At 37.3% G+C, this 25,649-nt stretch overlaps 1 pseudogene; it reads right to left on the reverse strand.

The window, feature by feature from the left end:
- Positions 1-24,113, reverse strand: part of LOC136097572 (sodium channel protein type 5 subunit alpha-like) — a 38,305-nt pseudogene extending 14,192 nt beyond the window's left edge.
- Positions 24,114-25,649: the final 1,536 nt, after the last annotated feature.

Below are 25,649 nucleotides of genomic sequence, written 5' to 3' on the forward strand. Positions count from 1 at the left end.
GTGTCTCAGACAAACAGTTTCTGCCAATTCGGAAATGTTCCAAACAGATGTCTTTGAATCATTTGGTTCATTTGGTGTCACCAGAATACATTAAACATTCTTACTTTCTCCGAAACAGTCCTTTGGAAGGTGTGACTTTTTAGGCTGGGGAAACATCTCCAGAAGAATAACTGGATCCACAGTGCTGGCTTCAGAACAGCTACCGACATCACATTTCTGCACAGGAGAAGGGCAAAGAAGAGAATTTATTTAATTTTAATTAATAAGGTTACCTCCCCAAAAAAATCTGCAGTGTATAAATTCATAATGTTGCTGAACTACCAAAAGAAAATTATAAATAATAGGACAGAAAAAGCTAATTCCTGCTCTTTGTTTCCATGGCTTTAATTTAATAAGTTTCTCGGTTTCTTCTAGTTGTCTACATTGAACTTGCAGTAATGGAAATGCTTAGAAGATATTGTATTATGCTACAACTTTAGAGAAATCTCTGTTTTCTTCATGCCAATCCAATTCTCTTTTCATTTTCAGAGATATGAACTATGTCTCATAAGGTTTGAAGATGGGAAGGCCTGGCAGGAAAGACATGTACATATGGTCTATGCATTCCAAAGAATTGTAGCTATTGGTAGGTAACTTACTTACTTAAACTAAAGACAATAAGGAAAAGAAATATAAAGAAAAAGGAATAAAGCAATCTATGAGCCATAAAGCGTAAGTGCTCTACATGTCATGGAAAAGGAAGGCATGAGGAGAGGGATAAGAATGAGAAGCCAGAAGAAGGGAGAAGTGCCACTGTTGGTAAGACACCAGGGAATCTTCAACACATAAAAAATATAGTTATTTAAATTCATGAGCATTTTATTATTTTTAATGTTAATTTTTTATATAAACATAATTAATGTATAACAAACAAAACTTCTGGCAACTTTATGTAAAGCCAGAAAATGCCGAAGTGGTTGGACTTTTGGAGGTAGTAATCCAGAAAGTGGCTGAACTTCCATTTAATTTTGTGGGTCATTGGAGGGAAGCCATGATTCTTCACCTTTTTTTGTTGTGGAACCGTACTGTGTAAGTGTCTAGATCAGAAAAGTATGGTTGTTTTGGGAACCATTTCTAGAGAACAAATCTTTGCATCCGGCAAAGACAGCAAAGAGAATTATCTACAAAAATGAAGAGTATGTATCAGACATATAAAGAGAGTGTGTTTCTTGATTAATTTATGTTCACTTATTTTTTTACAAAATAATATATTAAGTTCCACTGCTGGCCATGGCTGTTTATGAGAGACAAACCTCAATGCTTAAAACTATTGTTACTTCTAGAAAGATGTAGCATCTTCACAGGATACTCGCTACTCTTCAGAAAATGCCAGTTTATCCCATCAGTGCTGAACGAGAGAACTGCTGTGACAATTTTTATCTTTAGCGTATTCCATAAGATCTTAAAAGTTATAATTAGCTCTTTTTGATCTTTCTTTTGGTATGTTTCCAAAAAAACACTTACAGTTTCAGAAGCCCCGGAAATCTGACTGAGGCCGCTTGAACTCCGGCATTGGTCTCTACGTCTTAATCTGTCTCCCTGAATGAAATAATACAAAAGAGTCGGTTTTCCACATTTTTCTACCTGACAGTCATTATTAAAAGTCAAAATTCTTTTGCACAATCTAAAGAATCCACAAAATTTAATAGTTTTCTGTTTTTACAGGTAGCTAAATGGTATCCCTCAAAGGCATATAAAAGAATGGTTTCTTCCTCAGTTGCAAATAATGTGGTCTTGTGGTTATACTGTGGGAAGGTTATCATTTCTCAAGATCTCCATTTAGCCCACTGATGGATTCCTGCATCCAGTTCACCAGGTTCTGATGAACTGGCTCATAGCAAACTTTGCAGCTGGACTCCAACAGCCTCATATTTCTAGTTAGAGGCAGAAGAGTTCAGCGACTTCACTCAGCTCTCTGCCCTTGCCACTAAAATTCCAAGCAATATGAGATTCCACCGCAGCAGGAAAACAATTTTTAAAATATTAAGAAACTATTATTTTAAAGTGAAGCTTTTTCTTTGCACTCCCTTTGGATTTCATGCAACTGAGAAGCAACATTTAAGCAACACAAGAGGCCTGCCTTCCACAAATTCCTGGTGCCATCTGTAAGGTAAAGGAGACAAGAAGAAAGAATACGTCTTGACCAAACTCCATTTAGCAATTGACAGCAAGAAATGGAAACAAAACAGACAGAAGCAGAATTACGGCTGTCAACGTGGAGAATGGTGAAATAGTGGATGTTCAACATCTCTTATTGAATAACTAAGACTATTTGGTAGTTCTCGCACTTTGAAGGTACTAGAAGAACAAAGAAAGTAAAATGGCAGAAATGACAGAAGGGATATTATTTACTGTTGAGTCTTTCAGATTATATTTACAGATGCAAGCTACAATAATTTTTCAAATATTCATATTCCTTACCTGTTTTCTGTATTCTATTTCTGTGCATACAGTGTGTTCATCATCACCTTCATCGGTGTAAGTCTCTGCTATAGCAATAGGAGCACAGGTCATACGATTGGTTAAAAATTCTTCATATTTCCTTGTTACTGGGTAATTCTCTTCAGTATTGTAACACCCGCTGTCAAACCAACAGTTGTCTACATCCTTTCTGACATCTGTCATGGCATAGTTATTTTCCTCTCTGTCTTTGGTAGAAACTTTCACCAAAGTCTTCTTTTTGGCTGTTGTTTTGAGGCTTCGTTTCATTATTTTGCCACAATGGTCCCAAATTTTGTCTTTCACAGACTGCAGGCCCTTGTGAATCTGTGCAATGGCAATCTGACATTTAGTCATTCGTCCAGGATCTTCTTGTCCCGCTGAGGAGTCTGTACTGAATGAACTCAGCAGCAAGGCAATGAACAGGTTGAGCACCTTAAAATAGTTAAAGTAAGTTGGAAACACTACTACTAACAGGAAAAATATTTCAGAAAACACTCCTTAGAATTTAAAAAATTCAGTCTTGCTTTCATCAACCACTGCAATGAAATTATTTACTGTTATACTGGAATATTAATATAGCATGATATGGCTCCTTCTAGGAAAAAAAATAACAAGCAAGAGAAAAAGGAAGTGAGGATTTGGGTATATCAAATATATTCTCACATACTCTGATGTCCATAATGTACAAGGAGGTGGATGTGTTGGAAAACAGTGGACAAAGGTAATTGTTAATAACACCATCATCAAAAAGGATCTGGTATAGGCCAACAAATCAAGCAAAAGTAAAAGACTTTGTCTTCCAAGTATATATATATGTTAGATCTTGTATATGTCACACAAATAAGAAAATCTCAATACTGTGAGCTTTTGATAATGTAAGGATGAATTGGTAAGCATTAAAAACACTGAACAATTTGGTTATTTGATCCTAGCAACACAAAAGATGAAGAAATCAGACACCAAATTACCAAAAGTTCTATAGTCTGGGTAAAAGGAATAATTTTATGTATTTTGCTTAGCAGCTACCTCTTGTGTGAGAAAGAGAAAGACAGGGCAATGTGGAAAAAAAAAAGACAGAAGACAAGCACATATTAAAGAACATCCAGAAAAGAGAATAGTGCAAACACTCTTCAAATTATAAAGTTTGCCTTGGAAAACAAAATGCCAGTGTAATTGAATGCATTAAGTAGGGACTGAAAAATAGCTTGAAACTCACCACCAGGTTTCCTATCAGCAGGACTAGCAAGAAAATGGGAAGACAGAGCCCTTTTCCAGCCACTTCCATACAGTCCCACATGGTTTCAATCCATTCTCCACATAATATTCGGAATATAATCAGAAATGAATGGCAAAAATCCTTCATATGCCAGCGTAAATTCTTACTGGTGCTTATCTTACACCAATAGTCCTCATAATAACTGCCCAAAACCTGCTTTCCTACTACAGCAAAAATAAATACAGTGATAATCAAAACCAGAGTGAGGTTACCCAGAGCACCAACTGAGTTTAGAATTATTTTCATAAGAGTATTTAATGCTGGCCAGGACTTTGCCAATTTGAAGATCCTGAGCTGTAAGTAAAACACAAGAGAACAACGTGAGTAGCGAACACTGCATAGGTAGCAGCGCACACATACAAACCAGACCCTGCATTTATCATGCTGTCTTTACGTCAGTAACATCATTTTCCCCCCAAATAAAGGTTTTTAATTGTTCTGATCCAAAAGCGCTGTGCTTAAGCTCAGATGGTTAATGTTACCAACAGCACAAAACTGTCAAAACTTTCAAATTGTTTGTGCTCAGTTAGATACAAGCATGTATAAGTCTATTAGTATTGATAACAAAAACAATAATAATAGTAATAATAATCGAGTGGCTCATATTTCCTTGGAGGAGGCTTATGAAATGACTGCATATTTGACAAAATCAAATGTAATCAGAGACCTCAAGGTGAAGTTTGAGTCTTGAGGAAACCTGGGTTTTTTTTTGCACAGCTCAAAAGGAAAAGCTGTGAAGGAACCTTTGCTATCCCTAAGCTCATGAAAACACTTAGATAATATATTTTCTTAATGAAAGATCTGAAATGTAGTTGAGTAGTGCCACTGCACAGACCTAACGAGGAACCAGTGAACCCTCTGCCAACTCAAATCTCACTGTGCCAGAGGATCTGTAGCATCCAATAGACACAGTATAATAAACATATTGAACATATTCTTCAATATTAATTTAATATTCACTCTAATTAAACATTCATGTTGCCTTACTATTTACTAAGAAAGAGAACTGATTTAACAGATTCATCAGTAGAATAATTTGAGACTATTTCACTGTATCTTTTACAAATCTATACAAAACGTGTAATTTTAAAATGAATAAGTAAATAATTACCAGCCTGAAATATGACAGATTTGCTTCAAAGCTTATTAGGCCAATCATAACAACTATGCTATCAAAAATATTCCATTTTTGTTGAAAATAGTTGTAAGGATCTAGAGCGATGATTTTCAAGATCATTTCTGCTGTAAAAATCAGGGTGAAGACCTGGAAAAAGAAATTCAGCAAGAAATCACTGAAAAAGTATGACTCCTTAAGGGACTGTCCCAGAACATATATGGGGTTATAACACCATATTCACTCTAACATAGACCTAACTTACCTTGTCACTTATACAAATCATTCGTCGGTAACTCTTTGGCATGTCAGGGTACTCCAGAGCCATGAAGAAGGTATTCACAATAATGCAAACCATGATTAAGAGATCAGCAAATGGATCCAAAATTACCAATTTCACCTTGTCTTTGACTGCTCTCCAGAATGGACAACAATTCCAAATGAGATACTTTCGAGCAAAACGTTTCCAAAATGTGGGGCATTTCATTTTTGATTCCTGCAGTTCTAAATGACAAAGAGGGAACGTGACATAGGAATAATCTTATGCGGAATCTCACACTATGAACAAAAAGACAATCAGTCACAGAAAAGATTGAAAAGAAAAATCAATATTGTGAGCAGAATGGCATCACAGAAAAAAAAAATCACAGAATGTCAGGGATTGGAAGGGACCTGGAAAGCTCATCCAGTGCAATCCCCCCATGGAGCAGGAACACCCAGCTGAGGTTCCACAGGAAGGTGTCCAGGCGGGTTTGAATGTCTGCAGAGAAGGAGACTCCACAACCTCCCTGGGCAGCCTGGGCCAGGCTCTGCCACCCTCACCATGAAGAAGTTTCTTCTCAAATTTAAGCGGAACCTTTTGTGTTCCAGTTTGTACTCATTACCCCTTGTCCTACCATTGGTTGTCACCAAGAAGGCTCCATCCTCCTGACACTCACCCTTTACATATTTATAAATATTAATGAGGTCACGCCTCAGTCTCCTCTTCTCCAAGCTAAAGAGACCCAGCTCCCTCAACCTTTCCTCTTAAGGGAGATGCTCCACTCATCCACTCATTCTACACAAACTAATCACAAGCTATTTAAAGGTCACCATTAAGAAATCTCTTCATTACAGGAACAGGTAATATCACCCACTTTTTCATATGTTTATTTCACTACTGAAGGATGATAAAGAATCTGCATTAAGGAGAAACAACTGCCTCTGGGAAAACTGACAACGTGTTTTCTGGGAGCTGCATCTGTGCACTCACAGTTGCAGCAAGGGTTGAAAAGACAGTCCAGGATAAAATGAAGAAGGGCGTCTTTCATATCTTGGGGTCCATAGTTAAGGACAGGGTTACAAGTCAAGTTGGAAGGGACCCCAAGAGATGTCTAGTGCAACCCCCTTTCCAAAGCAGGGTGGCCATTAGTTCAGAGACTGAATGACCTGTTCCTCTCTCTGACTGTCCTCCTGGTGAGAGCTTCTCCTTATGCTCAGTTTGAAGCTCTCTTCTTTCAATTGATGTCTGTTGTCTCATCTTCCCATTGCCCACCATCATGAAGAGTCTGGCTCCATCTTCTTGATAATGCCTTCCTACACACTGGAAGGCCGATACTACCTTCTCCTTAAAACCTTCTCTCCAGGTTGAACCAGGGCAGCACTGGGCGAGTGTTCCACCCCCTGACTTGGTGGCCCTCTACTGAACTCAATGTATTTCACATACTGGGAAGGCTGGGGGGCAAACTGAGCATTTTATATGGCCTAGCATGTGCTTAATAAAGGGTGATAATCACTTTTCTCCTGGCTATGAGCCCTTTAATATAGTCCAGGATACTGTTAGCCATTGCTGCCACAAGGGCATGTTGCTGGGCCTTTCTCAGCAACCTCCCCACAAGGACCCACAGGACCTTTCCTGCAGAGCTGCTTCCCAGCCAGCTCTCAGCCTGTATTGTTGCAAGAGTATCACGCAAATACAGAGAAATTTACATTCATCCTGGTAGAACTTCCGTAACGTTCCTGTCAGCCCATTCCTCCAGCCTAAGTCCCTCTAGATGGCAGCCTTTACCTCCAGTGCATCAAGTGGTTCCCCCTCCAATTTGGTGTCATCTGCAAAAGCTGGGAGCAAGCCCTCACCTCCCCCAGGTCACTTAGAACAAGATGTGTCCTAAGATACACCCTGTGGTGCTCTGCTTGTTATTAATACCTGCCTCCAGGTAGAACATAACCTGTTCAACCAGATACTTGAAGTCCAAACATCCAACCATTTTTTTTGTCCTGCCATGCAGACCCTAACACCTTAACTTGGATGGAAAAATACTGCGGGAGGCTATGCTGAGAGCCTTGCTAAATCAAGGTAAATGAAAACATTGCTTTCCCCTCATCCAGAGACCCCAATTATTTTATTGTGCAAGGCAATCAAGTTGGTCAGGCGTGATTTACCCTTGCTAATTGTCATTTACAGTTGAAGTTATGTGAGATGCGAGAAAATTTATATTACTGAAATGTACATTTTATTGCAGCATAATTTCCCCTAGTGACTTTTAAAATAATGCTGACTGTTTGTGACATTTTGATCTCTTAGGTCAAGTTACAAAATCACCATAGGATGAAACACTAAAGTATGACTTACGCAAATTATCTGTAATAACAGTGGCTGCACTCATTAACCTTTGTCTTCGAAAAGGATCTTCAATAGCATTCATTGACAACTCATAGGAGAGCAGTATCTGCCTCTTTGGTTAGAAAGACAACAGAAGATAATATAACAAGAGAATATGAAGAAATGGCAATATAAAAATTATGTCCAGTATAAGATAAATATGCCTTTTTAAATACACATTGCAATGAAGACTGAAGGAATGTAAAACAAAACAATAAAACAATATCTTGTGTTTGCCTTTGAAGGCGAAGGACATTTAATCAAAAGCAGTAATATTTTTCAATAAGTTTTTCCTCCTGAAAACATTTAACAAGAATAATAATGATAATGTCATTATATAAGAAGCATAGAATCATTAACAGGGGAGCAAAGGAAAATAAATAGTTGTCTTACCAGTGACTGATAAAAAGAACATACAAAAAAACATTGATAATCAGTTTGAATAAACTATTGGCTGTTTAACTAATAATTATTGATTATTAATAAATAATAAATATTTACTAATATTAAGAATAGTTATTTGGTTTATCGAAATTATCCGTTTTCCCAGCCCTATCAAGCCTATCAAGATTTATACTAATATTGAACTACCTAAAACTAGAAATGGAGCTACTATGTTTTTATTAGAAGTCAAAGAAAGCTAAACTCAGAGTTCCTGAAGTGCACTGAAGAATGGACAGGTCAACACATGTATCTTTATGGGGCACACTGAATTATTATCGAATACTTACAAGCTTCTTGTGGCTGCGATCAGGCTGTGAATTAAATATAGTCTCGTCTTTGCCACGATCACCTAAAATTAAGCTTTGTTGTAAAATCGGTTGTTCCTTCATGTCTTTTCCTTTTAAATTTTTCAAGTCAGTAACTGACATTTCAGATATGACATTTAAGGCCTTATTACTCTCTCTAGCAGCCAATATCTGTAAAAGAAACAGCAAAAAGTCACTCTGTTAATACATGGCACATGGACTAGGATCATACACAACTTAATTATTATGCTATCTGAATGCTTTGTACTAATAATTCTTACCTTTCAAATATTAAACTACTGTTAAAAGATGGGAGTACAAAATCCTATTCACGATACTGAAAGATAAAGCAGGCTTATTTATCAGCTATTCCAATTAAAGTTTGTCCTTGGCACTTTAGATATTGTATCTTGTATCTGAATTACAGAATACTAAAGCATATCCTTTTGCTTTTCCTTTCTTACTTTGGGAAGGACCTTGAACCCAGAGACAACAGAAGACTAAGGGCTCAAACTCAGTCCTAAAATGTTAAACTTTTCTTAACTACTAATCCTGTTGAAAGAAAAACAGAAGAAAAGCCTAAGTAAAGCTTGGCAAGCTGGAATTTCAGACAGAGAAACACTACAGGCCTGTTGACAGCTGTAGAGGAGGAATTTGGTAAACGGGTGATGCCTTTCATTTAATGCTGAAATTGGATACTTGTCAGAGAATATTTGTATATCCTCTTATAAATCTGACTTTTCTGGTTGCTCAGAGGTATCTTTTATAAGAAGTTAGAAGATAATATACATCTTTCAATAACTTTCAGTCTATCTTGCTGCCTCAGCTCAGAGCTTTACTTCTCAGGAATAAAGTAAAAACAACCAGGTGATTCCTGGTCTCCTACAGGCCAAGGAACGAGTGAATGAAGGCAACGCTGTGCCAAGAGGGAACACTGTGGGAATGTGATGTGTGTGTATCAGCTCTCCAACAGCAAAGAAACTCCTGCAGTCTCTTCTGCATTAATATGGAACTAATGGCATTAGCCTGGCCAAAGACGACTACTGCTCTTGTCAACTCATAGACCTTTTGGACGCAATTCATCAAAAGAGGCATGAAATCCCCCAAATAGCTGAGCACAATGGCTCTCGGAAAGTTTGTGTTTTAAATTGGTCCTGAAACCTATCAGCATCAAAACATTCAGTTTCAGGAAGCTGTAGAAATGACAACTTCGCAAACGTATCCACTCACACTTCCTTCATCAGAGTGTGCAGTAATAACAAGATGGAATATCCAGAGAAAGGAATTTCTGTACGTGGCAAGAGGGGTAGTGTACGAGAACGGGGCAAACAACAGAGTGCAGGCATTTATGCAATACCATAAAAACTTTATAGTTGCCAGCAAGCTGCTCCTATACAACATCAGGTGTGCAAATTCTAAAACTTGAAATGTTTTAACTTGGATTCATGCTGTTTGTATCACAGAAATGTTTATATATATTGAAAGACATGTATACATAGATGTGTTTTTACGAAGATAAATTAAGCATGAAAAGGCATTGTAAGCGCATGATTAATGTAAAAACTTATTTCTCTAATTCACAAACAGAAGAAAACAAAGAGAACCACATATTATGTATTAAATATACTAACCTGTTCATTCTCTAGAATTCGTTGAGCATCCTGAAGTAATTTTTCCTTTGCCTCTGTTTCGGCAAGAGTAGATCTGTTTTGCTCTTCATATGCCATAGTTACTACAGCCAAGATCAGATTGAAGAGATAAAATGAGCATAAAAAGATGACTCCCAGAAAAAATAAAATGTAGTTCTTTCCAGATGTCCGGATAGTCTGTGAGGAAAAGGTAATGATTGCAATAAATTCTTAACAAACTAACATTTACAATAGAATTTCAAACCAACTTTAAACAATTTATTTTCCTATATAATAAAAAAGGTCAACATATTGCATTGTTTTCTTTCAACAACAGTAGGATCTGCCTCTGGTCTAAACGGTATAGAAGGTCTAGAAATCCTTCTAGTCAGGAGTTTCCTTGGCCTACAAGTACGTGAACTTCAGCTCTCAAAAACTTCTCTGTGATCAAAATTCAGTGAAGAATTAACAAAATCCATTCCTAAAATTAAACATACCCCAGCAAATCGGGGAAGTGATCGATCATCATAGTTTAAGTTATAAGAAGACAATTTCAGTTGTAAAGAGATACACAGGTGACTACAAAATAAATTCATAAAACTCAGTAACAATGATGAAAGCTCAGGTATCTAAACAATCAGGAAAGATGCTATATTTGGTGAATCAGAGGAAATATTTAGAATGTTTGCTTATTTTTACGTTTTGTTTTCAAATGGCAGCAGAGGAGATGGCTCAGAATTAAGCTCTGAGACATTCAAAACTAAAAAACACATGACCTCCAAAAGGCAGGAACACATATCCATTAAAAAAATACATATATATATATATATATATATATATCAGTCAATAAAGCTTGCTGGAAAAAAGTTAAAATGGGCCATATGGAAGCTATAGAACAAGTCATAGAATAATTGTCTTCTAGCAAAGGCACTGCATAGATGTAACAGATCCACAGTTCTCTACATGCAATTTTTCTACCATTTTTGTCAAAAAACAGAATTTCAAAGTTAAACTCAACTCTTGGAATCAAAACATAAAGGTTTCGATTTTTTTTAGTGCTAGTTAATAAAAATGGCCTGAAATGTACGTGTATATGTTCAGACAAAAGGTTTGCTGGGGAGTGAGGACATAAATGGATGAGAAACAAAGTGCGGAACAAGTTCCCACATCCCCTGTGGCAGCACTGAGCTTACCAGCCGGATCTTCTATATACTCGTTCCTTTGCTATTATTATTTACATATTATCATTTAACTATTAATCACTGACACAAGAGTCTTCTCCAACAAAACTCTGGGCATTCACAGCAGGATTGCTCCCATCCACCATCACTTGCAGTTGTTACAGCTTAGTCACTTCAAGCTCCTTTCTTAACATTTACATTGAGTTTAAAAGAAATTTGGTCTCAGGGATGTTAAAACAGGTGTAGATTTTTCTAGCAGACATAAAGGTCTAAAATGCATGTCTAATGTCATCTTAGCAGGTAATAAAAGTACCTACTTGTCTGTAGAGACGCTCCCAGCAATCCTGTGTCATCAGACGGAACAAAGAAAGGAAGGCCCAGCCAAAATGGTCAAAACTTGTATAACCAAAGTCAGGATTCTTCCCAATCTTCTGGCATATGTAGTTTGTTGGGCACTCAGTGCTAACCACAACAGAAACGTTAAACAATACATACTTGCAGTATTAGAATGTACCTGGAAGCATCCAGTACCCAACACCAAAACCAGATTTGTTCAGTTTATCTGAAAGTCTGCTCTATTATTCACCAATGTAATTCTGCCAGAAGGTCTGAGTCATATCAGACAATCCTAGAAAGCTATTTGTCTGGTCAAAGAAACAAGACAGAAACTCTAGTTGTGTCTAGTTTCTGGCTAAACAGAAACGCTTCACTAATGTAGGATCCATGCAAACAAATACATATAGAGGGGAAAAAAAATGGAAATATGTTTGTTTTTAAATAATTCACCAAGATAAGAAGAGGAAAGTCCATTAATATCTCAAAACTCTTTACTAACCTGTTCCCCTCCTCCTTTATATCATTCTACATTACCATTGGTTATTACATTACCAGTGGTCAGGAAAAAAATGCATATTAATAAATAATTTAATAAATTCATTAATAAATAATTCCTTGACTCATAGAATCATTTTGGTTGGAAGAGATCCTCAAGATCATTGAGTCCAGCCATTAACCAAATACTTTCACTAAACCATGTCTCAAGAACCTCATCTACATGTCTTTTAAACCTCTCCAGGGATGGTGACTCCACTACTGCCCTGGGCAGCCTGTTCCAATGCCTGAAAACCCTTTCTGGGAAGGATTTTTTCCTAATATCCAATCTGAACCTCCCCTGGTACAACTTGAGGCCATTTCCTATTGTCCTATCACTTGTTACCTGGGAGAAGAGACCAAGCCCCTCCATGCTCCAAGCTCCTTTCAGGCAGTTCAGAGATCAGAAGGTCTCCCCTCAGCTCCTGTTCTCCAGCTGAACCCCCAGGTCCCTCAGCTGCTCCTCATCAGACTTGTTCTCTAGAAACACCTGGGTTTTAATTTAACAACCCACACACACAAATTGCACCCTTCTGAAAAATCACCACCATTCCTTTAGGGCAAAAATAAAATTACAGTACATCTGGAGGAAAAAAAAAAAAAAGAGAGTACTAAAACTGTTTGGTTCACTTACTCAGGATTTGAACTGAATCCACAGAGCAATATTTCAGAAGAGTTATTAATTCTGTAGCAGATATCTAATAAAAAATGAACAAGGAATCATTGAATCAGAAGATGTCAGCACTCTTGACATTAAACCATATGTTACTGCACTTTAAAAAACAGTCTGGTGGGCCAAATCTCTGTGAAAGACTCATGTCCCAACAAAGAGCACTTGGGGCAGATCTGTCCCCATGCCAAATTAAACAAACAACAATCAAAAAACAACAAAAAAAACCAATAAAACCAATAAAACACAAACCAAACTAACCTGCATAACTTATAATGTAAGATTGTATTTAACAAACAGTAAAAGAATCTCTGCAACAAATAGGCAAAACCTCTGGATAATATAGCTTAAGCAGTGGAAAAAATCACTCTCTGTGAAGTACCCTTAAAATTCGTATCCCCATGCAATGTACATTGGAAAAGAAGCAAATGCTTATAGAAAACTCGGTCTCTTCTGTTCCACAGACTGCTGATCGTGTTCCAAATCCCACATTCACTAATCTCAGATTCTGTTGTCCCAGAGAGTTCATATTGCTGTGTGTGCAAATGGAAGGACCTATTTTTGTGTGCAAAATACATGCAACTATATTTTAACATCTCTGTGAAAAAACAAGACGTACATAGGCAGATACACAGATCATGTAAAGGGAGAAAAGAATAAAATTTACCTTCCTCATTTGGTAAATATATCTTGGCATCCTTACACAATGTTTCATTGTATGTTGTATTATTGAGGACACATTTGGCTGTTAAATTGCCCATAAAAAGCTGGAGGCCTATTAGGGCAAATATACTCAAGCAAAAAACAGTCAAAATCAATACATCAGTAAGTTTCTTAACGGATTCGATAAGTGAATTTACGATGACTTTCAGTCCTAGAAAAATAAGATTCAATAATATGCAAAATGAGAAGAGGAATGCAGTAGCTTTCCCATAGGAAATATACAACAGTTGCAAGTATTTTAAAAACAATCAGTGTAAATGTTTTTTTGACTTCAGAGTATTAAATGAGGTAAAATAAAGCATATGAATGAGTAAAGTATTTTTACTTAGATTTCCGAGTCATAAATTACTTGGCTTTGACTTCATTCTGACACCAAGTTTTATAATGTGAAAATTCTCAATTAAGGTGGCATCTAAGCAAACTCTTAGGAGCTCTAATGAATATTAACAGATTTCTGTGCTTGATTAACATCAATCAAGCACTTCACATTGTGTCAAATACATATTACCATAAAGGATAGCTTCTGCTGACCTCGGGGAATTCTCTCTTAGAACATAATGCCTTACAGATGTCAGCAGTTTAAAAGCAACAAAATATTTATGACAATGAGGAGGGAATAAATATGTGTTAGGGACCACCCAGCTGGAAAGCAGCTGGGCAGAAAAGGACCTGGGGGTTCTGGTGGACACCAAGATGAACATGAGCCACCACTGTGCCCTTGCCACAAAGAAGGTGAATGGTGTCCTGGGCTGCATTAGATAGACCACAGCCAGCAGGTCAAGGGAGGTGATCCTTCCCCTCTACTCAGCACTGGTGGGGCCACACATGGAGTACTGGGTCCAGTTTTGGGTTCTCCAGTACAACAGAGACATGGACATAGTGGAGAGAGTTCAGCAAAGGACCACAAAGATGATGAAGGGACTGGAGCACCTCTATAATGAGAAAAGGCTGAGACAACTGGAACTGTTCATCAAAAGGCTCAGGAGAGACCTCAGGAACAAATATAAAAACCTGAAGGGAGGGTGCAAAGAGGATGGAGCCAGAGGCCATGGGCACAAACTGAAACACAAGATGTTCCCTCTGAACATCAGGAAACACTATTTCACTGTGAGGGTGACTGAGCACCGGCACTGGTTGCCCAGGGAGGTTGTGGAGTCTCCCTCCTTAGAGATATTCAAAAGCCATCTGGACATGGTCCTGGGCAACCAGCTCCAGGTGTCCCTGCTTGAGAAGGGGGTTGGACCAGATGATCTCCAGAGGTCCTTTCCAACCTCGACCATTCTGCAATTCTGTGAAAATGGGTTATATATAAACTGAAGACCAATATTCTGGCAGAATAAATGAATTTGAAATATGACATTGGCAGAGAGTGATACCCAGGATTTTTCCAGACGTCTTTCATAAGAAAAAGGTAAAGTTACATTTAACATCTGTTCTCCAAGGTGAATATGACAGGGAAAGCATGGACAAGTGGTTTTGACATTAAAAATTAAACATGTGCTATGTTTGATTGCTGTTAAAATTCCATAGCAAAATCAAAGATATGTTTGTAATTACATAGAAATTGTAAATTTACTATATATTATGAAAGTGGGATATATAGTCATTTATAGATTTTCAAATGAGTTTTTGCAGTTAGAGTATGAATTTCTTACTTTGGTATCCTAATTAGCAGCGCAGCTTACAAAAATATCCAATATCTAAACAGCATACACAAAATACTATTGATGATAGTATTATGCTCAGTCCATACTGCAGCTGTGGTCAGTAAAGAAATCAATGAAACCCTGAAATATTGTGAAGTCTGCATTCTGGGAAATAAACCATAGAAGATTAAGCTAATGAAGTACAATCTGAAACCAGAAATACTGTGGTATAGCCATCATCATGTTAAGACAACATATTGAATAGGCTGTGCTGCTCAGGAAAGACAAAAGTAAAAAGGAAAAGGCATGGGGCAAAGTAAAACTGAACATTAGTGATGGGATAGAAAAAGAAGAAAATATACAAATTTGCCTGTGTCAAAATAATTTTGAGGAAAGACGATTAAAAAAAAAATTATGTTAGGATACTGCAGAGAGTTACTACAAACTGCAAAACAGTCACACCTTGGGATCTCATTAACCGTCACAAAAAGTGACCAGAAAACTGAAGACAAGAACAGGAGAGAAATTAGAAATAGCACACTGCTGAAGCAGGGAGAAAATCGGGAAGATATGTTGCTCCTTACCTGGTATTACTGAAATAGCTTTCAAAGTCCTCAGTACTCTGAAAGTTCGAAGAGCTGCAACCTTGCCCGGACCTTCATAAATAGTAACATACCTATAAAATTAAACCACCATATACCTGAATGACAAAGATCTAGCTTTTCAGAGCGTGCGTATATTGAGCACACAGTAATGAGTAACTTACAGAAAACAGATAGGTCAAATATGTACTAAGGTACTTGTCTAAAGTTAGGAATCCAAGTCCATACTAGATATCTATATAAAATAATGAGACTTTGAATACTACCTTTGAAAAGAAACATAGCAAGTTTTTACTTAGTGTGGATTTGGATGCTTAACTTTTGAAGTGCTTATTCATCAAAATGTCAAATAAATATAAAACCTTCAATGTCACAACCATGCCTTCTCACACTGAGACTAATCTGATTTAGACCACATGAAAGTACATGATGCAGCTATCTCAGAACTATGCAATATATACTTTAGGAGAAGGGAGCTGAGCAAAACTCGGTTTATAGTATGTTAATTCTGTACCACATGGCTGTCTTTCTATCTGTTATTTAACAGTCAGCTGAGAACTTGAGTATTGAAACTAGTTTCGATTTAGTCATTTCAACAATCTGAAAATTTCAGAAAATTAGGATTTTAAGAGTTGCATGTTCTACATGGCATTTTATATTTAACAGGTTACCCCAGATTTTATAAGACTGTCAGAATGGACATGAATTGTGATTCATCTTATGACAAGGTCATAACTAGTAACAGAATTGCTTAAAATAAAGTCTCAATAACAGAATCTGAGAAACATCAGTTGGAAAAGAATCTCTGGAGGTGATCTGGGCAACCTCCCACTCAAGCATAACTTTCTCAGCAATACATCAGAACGCTAGGGGTTTATCTAACCTGTAAGATTAACTAATTCTCAAATACTTTAAGTAATAACTTAACCATTGAGTTTATTTCCAAAAACTTTTATTTGTTGCATGATAGGACCCAAAAAACCCAGAAGGTACTAAATTGCAAAGTGCTTATATCTGCTTGAACACAAATTAAGAGTATGGGTAGGGAAGCAGGACCATAAAATACAATTGTTCATACAGCTGTTGGACTAATAGCTGCTGATGATTAACAATACGTAAGCTCCTTAGTGGTTTATAGATTAGCCATAAGAATACTTTGTTCATATACATATACGGGTGTGCGAAGACATCTGAATTCATAATCTATTATTTACAAACAAGGCCAAAACAGTCAGAGATATGACAGCTGATGTAGCCTTTGGTACAGAGCCCATAAGACGGTGGAGTTTAAGACCCAAAGAGATGTAGCAAGATGAAGAGTACAAAAGCTCTTAGACTTTAGGACGGCAGATTTCAGCATGTTCAGCGATGTAAAACTGCCCCAAAGGAAAACGTGGCCCCCAGAACAGCTGGTTGATCTTCAAGGGGATTTTCTTCAAATCACAGGCATGATACGCTCTACTCTGTAGAAAGGTGGATGTGGCAGAAAAGCAGCTTAAGGAAAACTATTCAGAAATACTAAATGACAGACATTTGGTTTGAAAGCTCAGAGTCTGGGCATGAGAGAATCTGTTCACAGCTGCAAGCAAGACTATTTTGCTTTCCAGATTAACATTCTATATTTAAGATGCAAATTCTGACTTGTTTACTTCCTTATTTCTTGTCCACCTGGCAAGTTGGTTTTGACACGAATTTAATATTGACCACAGCAGTGATTCATCTGGACTTCAGGAATGACCCAAGACAGACACTTTCAGGGGATTTTAGAATCAAGGCAGTGATGCTTCTGAGATTTAATTCTTCCAGCAAGTTTATAGCTCAGGGCCTTTCTGAACAAGATACAGTATCTTTGTATTTAAAATAACCTTAATGTGTTTTCACCCAGGATTTTGTCCAGATGTCTTCTGAATGCAAGTGAGATGTTGGCATCCACAGCCTCCTATGGGAATATGCCTACATGTAGTATGAAAAACTACTCCCTTCTTTTTTATTCTGCCATCTGACACTTCATTTGGTGCCCTTAGCTCTCATTGTAGGAGAAAAAAATAAATCATTTATTATTTTTTGGCTCCCTGCCACAGACTTCAACTGTGTTCCTGCTCTGTATTTTTTATGAGAGTTCTACTTTGTTTAGATTCTTTATTATGTGGAATAAAAGATATACATCTTGTCTGTATCGTTTTTAATTCTGTCATCTTTTGAGATGTCAAGAGCGAAACTACATATAGTCCTGAAGAAAAATACAGGTAGCACAGTGAAATAAATCCGTGTTCTGCTTCTTTATTTCTTATCCATAGTGCCCTCATTTTCTAACTCATTTTCTGACCATGATTACAAACTGAAGTGCTGTTTTCACATGATTGTCTATTTTAACTCCAGCATCACCTTCCCAACAAGTGCAAGCTATTTCAGAGCCCATAACTGCCTATGTCAAGCTAGGTCTGTTTTTCCTTGAGCATCACTTTTCAGTCTTGGGATTTCATCTGCTATTTATCACCATGTCATTCAACACCTGATGACTCACTTCAGATCCTTCTCAAATGAGTTTCATCTGATCCAGAGTACGACTAAGAAAATACATTCTTGCTTTTGGTTGGCTAAGCAATCGCCTCTTAACAAAATTTAAATACGTACTAAATTGAGAATAACCAAACAGTTTTAAGATGAGCTTTGCATTTAGGTCTTGCTTTAAGGTCTAGGACTATTTTTCACTTTGCAGATATGCAAAGGGTGATTGAACCACAGTTGCTCTTCAGCAGGTAGGATGCCCACCATTCTAAAGAACTTCAATATCAAAGAGCATTTCATCTGCATGTTTGTCTCTTGAGTGTAAAAGAATAACTGAGTTTTACTTACGTTACGACAATAACGAAAAGATCCAGGCAGTTCCACGGATCTCGAAGAAAGGTAAATTCATTCCAAAAAAGTCCTCTTGCTAATAATTTTATCAATATTTCTCCAGTGTATATGGCAGTAAAAAGATATCTGAGATGGAAAGTGTATATTAAATTTATAGAAATAAAAATATAAATGAGATTCAGGCATGTTTCTACCTTCTCTGTGATTCAGTCACTGGACGGAGATGAAGGTAGAAAATGTGAAGGAAAATAGGACAGGTTATATTACTTTCAGAAACGTTATGGGTATAAGGTGATGCCTTCCTGAATTTCAGTAAGATTTCCTTGTGGATCTGTATTCGCCAGTGTTCACCTAAGCATATTATGCTATTTCTGCATGAATAGCTCACATTCCCTTACGAAAAGACTTTAAGACTGTGTTTATGATCTAAGGCAGGCTGGAAAACTTCAAAGCCTCAACATTTTTGGAGGACAATAGCAGCAAACATTTATTTTAACCAGTAAAGTTTGCACATTTTGTATGTTTATCCTAAAAAAACTTTATCACTAAAAGAAATGCTACATAAAATTAAGCTATCATTACCACCATGCTTACCCCAATATAAGTGGAATTAAAATTATAGGACCTCTGAGGCCCCAGACACATTTTCAAGATTTAATTTCAGAACATCGACTAAAGTTACGCTGGATACAGATTACAAAAGGTAACATGACATTATAAATAGACGGTTCCCTAATGTGAACAACTGAACTCGGGTGTTCCCAGAAAACAGCAAGAAAAAATTGAATGAATATTCACCCATCTATCCTTTTTGCATGAGTTGGCCATAACAGACATTCAGGTTATTGCCTTAGAATGAGAGATATTCAGTTAGAATCCTGCTGCACAGTCTCTCTAAAACGCTTAATCTTCAAAAGGAAAAATGGGGCAGCTTTCTGTGTTACATCAGATGGCAAAATTAGCCAACGTTGAGAAAAGGGCATATGGTGTAAGCCTCTAAGAAAAGGCACTGAAGCTCTATAGAAGACTGTGTGATATAATAATAATAATCCTGAGTCTTCCTTAGAGGTCTGTCTGCGAATTTTCAAGCCCCATAATTAGATTACCACATTATTTAAATTTTTCGGTCTGGCATGATACTATCCTTAGAAAAAGAGTGAACAAATGGCAACTGAGATACTTACTCAGCCCAGTTGAGTGCATCTGGAAGCTTATTTACAGCCATGGAAACACAATTGAGCACCACAGTACATGTAATGAAGCCAACAAATAATGTGAATAATAAGTTAAGGAAAAAGTGCTATATTATAAAACAACAATGTTCACAAAAGTTTCTGATTTACACACAAAACCACATACAGCTATTCAAATAATTACTTTGGTTTTCAATATGCTCAGGACTTCTCATGCGTTTTCTGAAGAAACTGATGTCAGATCAAACTTCTGCTCAGCTGGGTAAACATCCTAATTTCAAAATAACAATAATTATCTGCATGTGGAGAGAGATTTGGAAGTGAGGACACTAGTGGGACATAATCTGTTTAACAGAAGAGATGAGGAACATAAACAACTGGAAAAAATCTGAGTCCTCCGCTGTCTACTGTTATTTGAAACTTCAGAAACCTCAATTTCTTCCCAGCAGGAGCATGGAATAAAGAGAAATGGGCAACAACCCTGTAATAATCAGGGGTTTTACATCTAGGAAAACCAGATTAAAAAGCTTAATTATCAATAACAAGTGTGATTTGAAACTGGGAATCCATATATACATTCTTACAAGAGACACCTTTCCTCTGCCATGAGTTCCAAAAACCTTCCCATTTAATATGGCAGGTGATGAAAACCTACATAAGAAAAAATACCCTTTCATGAAAGCTCAATTGCCCCCTGATGAAAGGGAGGTTTTCTTTACAATAAACATTGTCCTTACATTTAGGGTTTATTTGAAAGTGAACAGCAAATTTAGTGATTTCTAATAGCAGGAATACACATTCAAAATCAGCCATAAGTTCTCATAAAAGGATCTATTTCTACAAATCAATACATTCCAAATGAAGACAGATGTTTTGCAGAAGGAGCACAAACTACTCAGCCTGTGGTTTTGCACCTGCAATCCTCCACATTTTTCCATTCTTCAAACCTCATTGCAAAAATACGAAAAACGGGTGCTCTTCAGAACTTTATAAACGGGAGCATGAAATACTTTTCTTAGGATAACATCAGACACCTTCATCAAAGCATTGCCATAAATCACATCCTTCATATTTTAATAGCTAGAGAGTCATTGATTCGTGGTGGTTTTGTTTGCTTGGTGGTGGCTTTGTTTGGTTTGTTTGCTTGTTTTTTCAAGCTTGTCACCACAGTAGATATTCAGAAAAACCTCCAGAAAAGGGCTAAAATAACAAACAGTATCCTCTAAAAGTTGTTTCATAAAACTATCTGCAAATCTGACTTAAAATACGAGCTTTTTGACATTTTTACTTGTACCAACACCATGTAAATATCTCAGCTATTGTGAAACAAGATTCAATATAACTGTTCTAAAAATCTCTATCATGGCCACGTGAGTTTACATTTACATTAATATGAACAGAGGAACTGAACCACAGAAAATGGCACAGTACCTTTTAAAATTGAAGCAAGATAAGCCAAGAAAAGGATATGAATGGATGATAATTTTAATTGCTGCTTTTCTGACTGGATTAAAAGGACCAAATATACACAAGGCAGGTGTGGCAGTAAAGCGGAAAATAGTCCTCCTTTTATTTATCACCATAAAAGTCTATAAAAAAAATAAAATAATCATAGCATGTGAAATATTTTAATGAAAGAAAATTTCCCCCCAAAAATTAAAAGTTTAGCTTTTCATATCTGCATCTAGAACTATATATAACTGCAATCAAGAGTAAAGCTTTCCTGTATTCTTAATTGGAGCTGTGATTTTATGATATTATGATTTGAAAGACACCAGTTCATTATTGCTTGTGAGGAAGAAGTAGTAATGGGAATGAATTTGAAAAGCAAGTGACCATGTTCACTTGGTCAAAGTAATTAAGGGATATTGTTCTAGGACTGCAACAATGGTGTTAATCACACTCAAAAGTATCTGACTCTTGGGTAGTGTTATAGGCTACAAAATATTCTTTACAAAATATACATTGTGTAGGATTGCCAGAATCCTGTCCAGTCAAAGTGAAAATGTTGATTTTGAAATATCTCTAAATTATCAAGTAAAACTGTAAATTCCCTCTAAGCCACCTTAAGGTCCATGCAGCTCAGGACTTTTGCCACATGAAGTAAAAATGAAATCTCTTAAATCAAAACCACGGTTCTCTATCTTTTATGTAAATGTCCTAGATTTGACTGGGACAGAGTTAATTTTCTTCCTAGTATCACAGAATCCCAGAATGTCAGGGATTGGAAGGGACCTCAAAAGCTCATCCAGTGCAATCCCCCCATGGAGCAGGAACACCCAGCTGAGGTTCCACAGGAAGGTGTCCAGGCGGGTTTGAATGTCTGCAGAGAAGGAGACTCCACAACCTCCCTGGGCAGCCTGGGCCAGGCTCTGGCACCCTCACTGAGAAGAAGTTTCTTCTCAGATTTAAGTGGAACCTCTTGTGTTCCAGTTTGTACCCATTGCCCCTTGTCCTATCATTGGTTGTCACCGAGAAGAGCCTGGCTCCATCCTCGTAACACTCACGCTTTACATATTTACAACCATTAATGAGGTCACCCCTCAGTCTCCTCTTCTCCAGCTCCAGAGCCCCAGCTCCCTCAGCCTTTCCTCACATGGGAGATGCTCCACTCCCTTCAGCATCTCGGTGGCTGCGCTGGACTCTCTCCAGCAGTTCCCTGTCCTTCTGGAACTGAGGGGCCACAACTGGACACAATATTCCAGGTATGGTCTCCCCAGGGCAGAGTAGAGGGGCAGGAGAACGTCTTTTGACCTACTAACCAGCCCTCTTCTAATCCACCCCAGGATGCCATTGGTCTGGTATAGTAGCTGGTATAGTGTTCCATTTTGGAATTAGTATGAAAATAATGTTGATAACACACTGATGTTTTGGTTGTTGCTGAGCAGTCAGAGACTTTTCAGCTTCTCACACTGCCCATGAGAAGGCAGGGAGTGCTCAAAAGGCTGGGAGGGGACAGAGCTAGGACAGCTGACTCCAGTGACCAAGGGGATATTCCACACCATATGACATCATGATCAGCATATAAAAAGCTGGAGGAAGAAGAAGGAAGGAGGGGGATGCTCGGAGTGATGACGTTTGTCTTCTCAAGTCAGTTATATGTGATGGAGCCCGATTGTTCTGGAGACATCTGAGCACCTGCCTGCCCATGGGAAGCGGTGGCTGAATTCCTTGTTTGCTTGTGTGTGACACTTTTGCTTTACTTATTAAGCTGTCTTTATCTCAATCCATATGTTCTACTTTTTCCAATTCTCTGCCCTTTCACACTGTGGGGGGAAGGTAAGCAAATGGCTGCGTGTGTTGTTTAGCGGCCAGCCGAGTTAAACCACATTTGTTCAAATATATCAGCCTTAGTTTCTCTTCATCAAGAATAACACTTAAATACTTTGAGAAAAAAATAAAAATAAAAAATCTCTGGAAGAACAAAGCTTTTAACATGTTCTCTAATTAAATTATTATATTCCAGTGACTTGCTGGTATACAGAAAAGTCAGCAACATGCATGGAACCTTCTGCTCTTCGGGTCAAGTCTCCAATCACATAATAGATGTTTCATTTTGAATGGATTCCCAGAGCATCTACTTTACACACTCCTATAGGCAACAACACAAAACACCTCGCAATAGCACAGAAAATATGCAATAGAAATATGGTACCATGAACAAAACCATCAGACATAACAGAAAATGAATTGCTATAATGAAAGTATATGGTTTTGGTACACGGAGTACTGGAAATATCTCAACTATATCTCCCCTAATTTGGATAATATTTGTAATTCAGCAAAAGCATCTGTAGTAAGTGAGCAATTCCAGTACACTCATCTACTCTTTGACAGGTACTGTTTAAACTAGAGTGAGTTCAGTCCCTCAGACATCATCGAAACTGCTCTGGAAAACAAGGCATCAGTTATCCTGCAATATCTTTCCTATCGAAGTGCATCAAATGTATCCTTTTTTCATAATTAATTCTGATTGCTGACTGGAACTTAAAATACCTTCACATTACATATTGTGGAGCACACCTTAGCACTCCTGCCCCAAAATACATCAGTAATGTTTGAATATCTGTCTACAGAACAATCAAACCCCAGCATCCCCTGAAGAGAGCTTTTACTCTCTCTTAAGAGTTCAGTGGACAAAATTAAATTTTTAAAAATTGCTTTTGAAAGTTTTAACCTGGTGATCACTGTAGTATGGATCAAAATCTTCCAGGGGTTCCCCAATGAGCTCCACAGGAACATCCCCATACAGAGATGGCAGTTTTTTGCAGGTTTTCAGATCAAGCTGAGGAGTAAGTTTGCCTTCTTCAACTCCTTTGTCTTTATTCTCCTGGTTAACTTTGGCTTGCTGCTCTTTTTTCTCAGCAATTCTTTCCTTGATCGCTGCCAAGGACTCAGGGGTAAAACGTCGAAAGCTGTGAGTTTCTGATGGCCAAATAAAGGAATCCATTTCTCTTTCTTTATGTTTGCTTCCAGTGCTAGAAGTAACTCAAGAGAGAAAGCTATTGACAATTAGAAAATAACAGAAATAATATACAACTTAAAACTAATACCCATTAGATAAACAATTTCTATACTGATCAACCCTCACGATGCTCCATACCCACTGTTTTGCAGAATTTAAACAACCTAAAGACACCATAAAGGACAACTACAAACTAAATAATCAAGTCAATCTGGTTATCACCCTCCTCATAACTGCATGTCAATAGGAAGATGAGGCTCTCCTAGAATGTTGCAGGTTCATTAATGCTTTGTGGCTCTGCAGTAAAGTGTCTGCTATTCCTGGAGATCTTGGTTATGTCTGTTTGTTTAATAACCACTCTTTCCCACACATCAGAGGAAACCAATTTAATCACTATTAACTACTGGGATTTTGATCCAAGTCATCAACTTGTTTATTCATACCGACAGATGTGGGTCAATTCTGCCTCCTGTGCCAGCCTGGAAAAAGGTTAATATCACAAAGAAACTTCGCCTTCTCACATATTCACCAACAGCACAACTCTTCTGGAGATTAACAGAGTACCTTCAATAATTTGTTTTCAATTATTCTGCTTGACTTTAAATCATTGACAAAGGGGAAGGGTGGCAAGGTAATGAGAAGCACTGAAGTGGCGTAAGGCAAATCACTCTTAAGTGTTCGGTTACTGATGATGTCTGGCTTGAATTTACGACATTAATTGTAGATGACAGCAATTTATAGGACTGCAGTTCTCATCCACAAAAGATGAATAAGATTTTGACCCATTCCAGGATGACTTGCCATGTGAGACTCATGTCAAAACCAATTGCTCCTATGTAACAAACACCTTTGGTCACCAACGAGTCTATAAAATACTCTACATTTTTGATTGCTCAAAGTCCAGCCATGCTACTTTAGTTTTGTGAGCTCACATGTGGACCATGTTAGAGATCAATACTCTCTAATAATTACAGCTCTCTTCTTTAACTGCATAGATATATTTCTTTAAAAAAAAAATATGCAACTGCCTGGAGCCAGAATGATTGTGCAATGATTTTATATTGGTTTAGGGGATTTCTTTTTGTTCTTTTTTTCCTTTTCTGGGACTTTACAAGTTCAGACGTGCTCAGGGATCACAACTCAGAGGTCACAATTTACCATGACAACAAATTGGAAGTATATAACTGAAGAACTGTTACTTTGAAAAACCACACAGACCCGTTTCCAATTGAAAAGTCAAAAAGATAAAGTGAAAATCAACGTACTCTTTTTCTTTTGTTGTTTTTTTTTTTTGGTTTTTTTTTTTTTTTTAATTTGTAATAATTCTAAGAAGATTAATTCTATCTTCAAAGTGTTTTTAAGGACAGCAGAGACTAAGATTTTAGGCAACTACATTGACTGCAATAAATGACGCAAAGAAAATTGTTTTAGTAAATATAAACATTGTTTTAGTATTAAGGATTTGGGAGCTGAATTTGAAAATAAAAATAAAGTTGAATCTGTCAAAGGTAATGATCAAGAGCAAAAAAAACCCTACACATCCCCTTCAAC

Source organism: Patagioenas fasciata, chromosome 2 (assembly GCF_037038585.1).
Source record: "Patagioenas fasciata isolate bPatFas1 chromosome 2, bPatFas1.hap1, whole genome shotgun sequence".
Lineage (NCBI taxonomy): Eukaryota > Metazoa > Chordata > Aves > Columbiformes > Columbidae > Patagioenas > Patagioenas fasciata.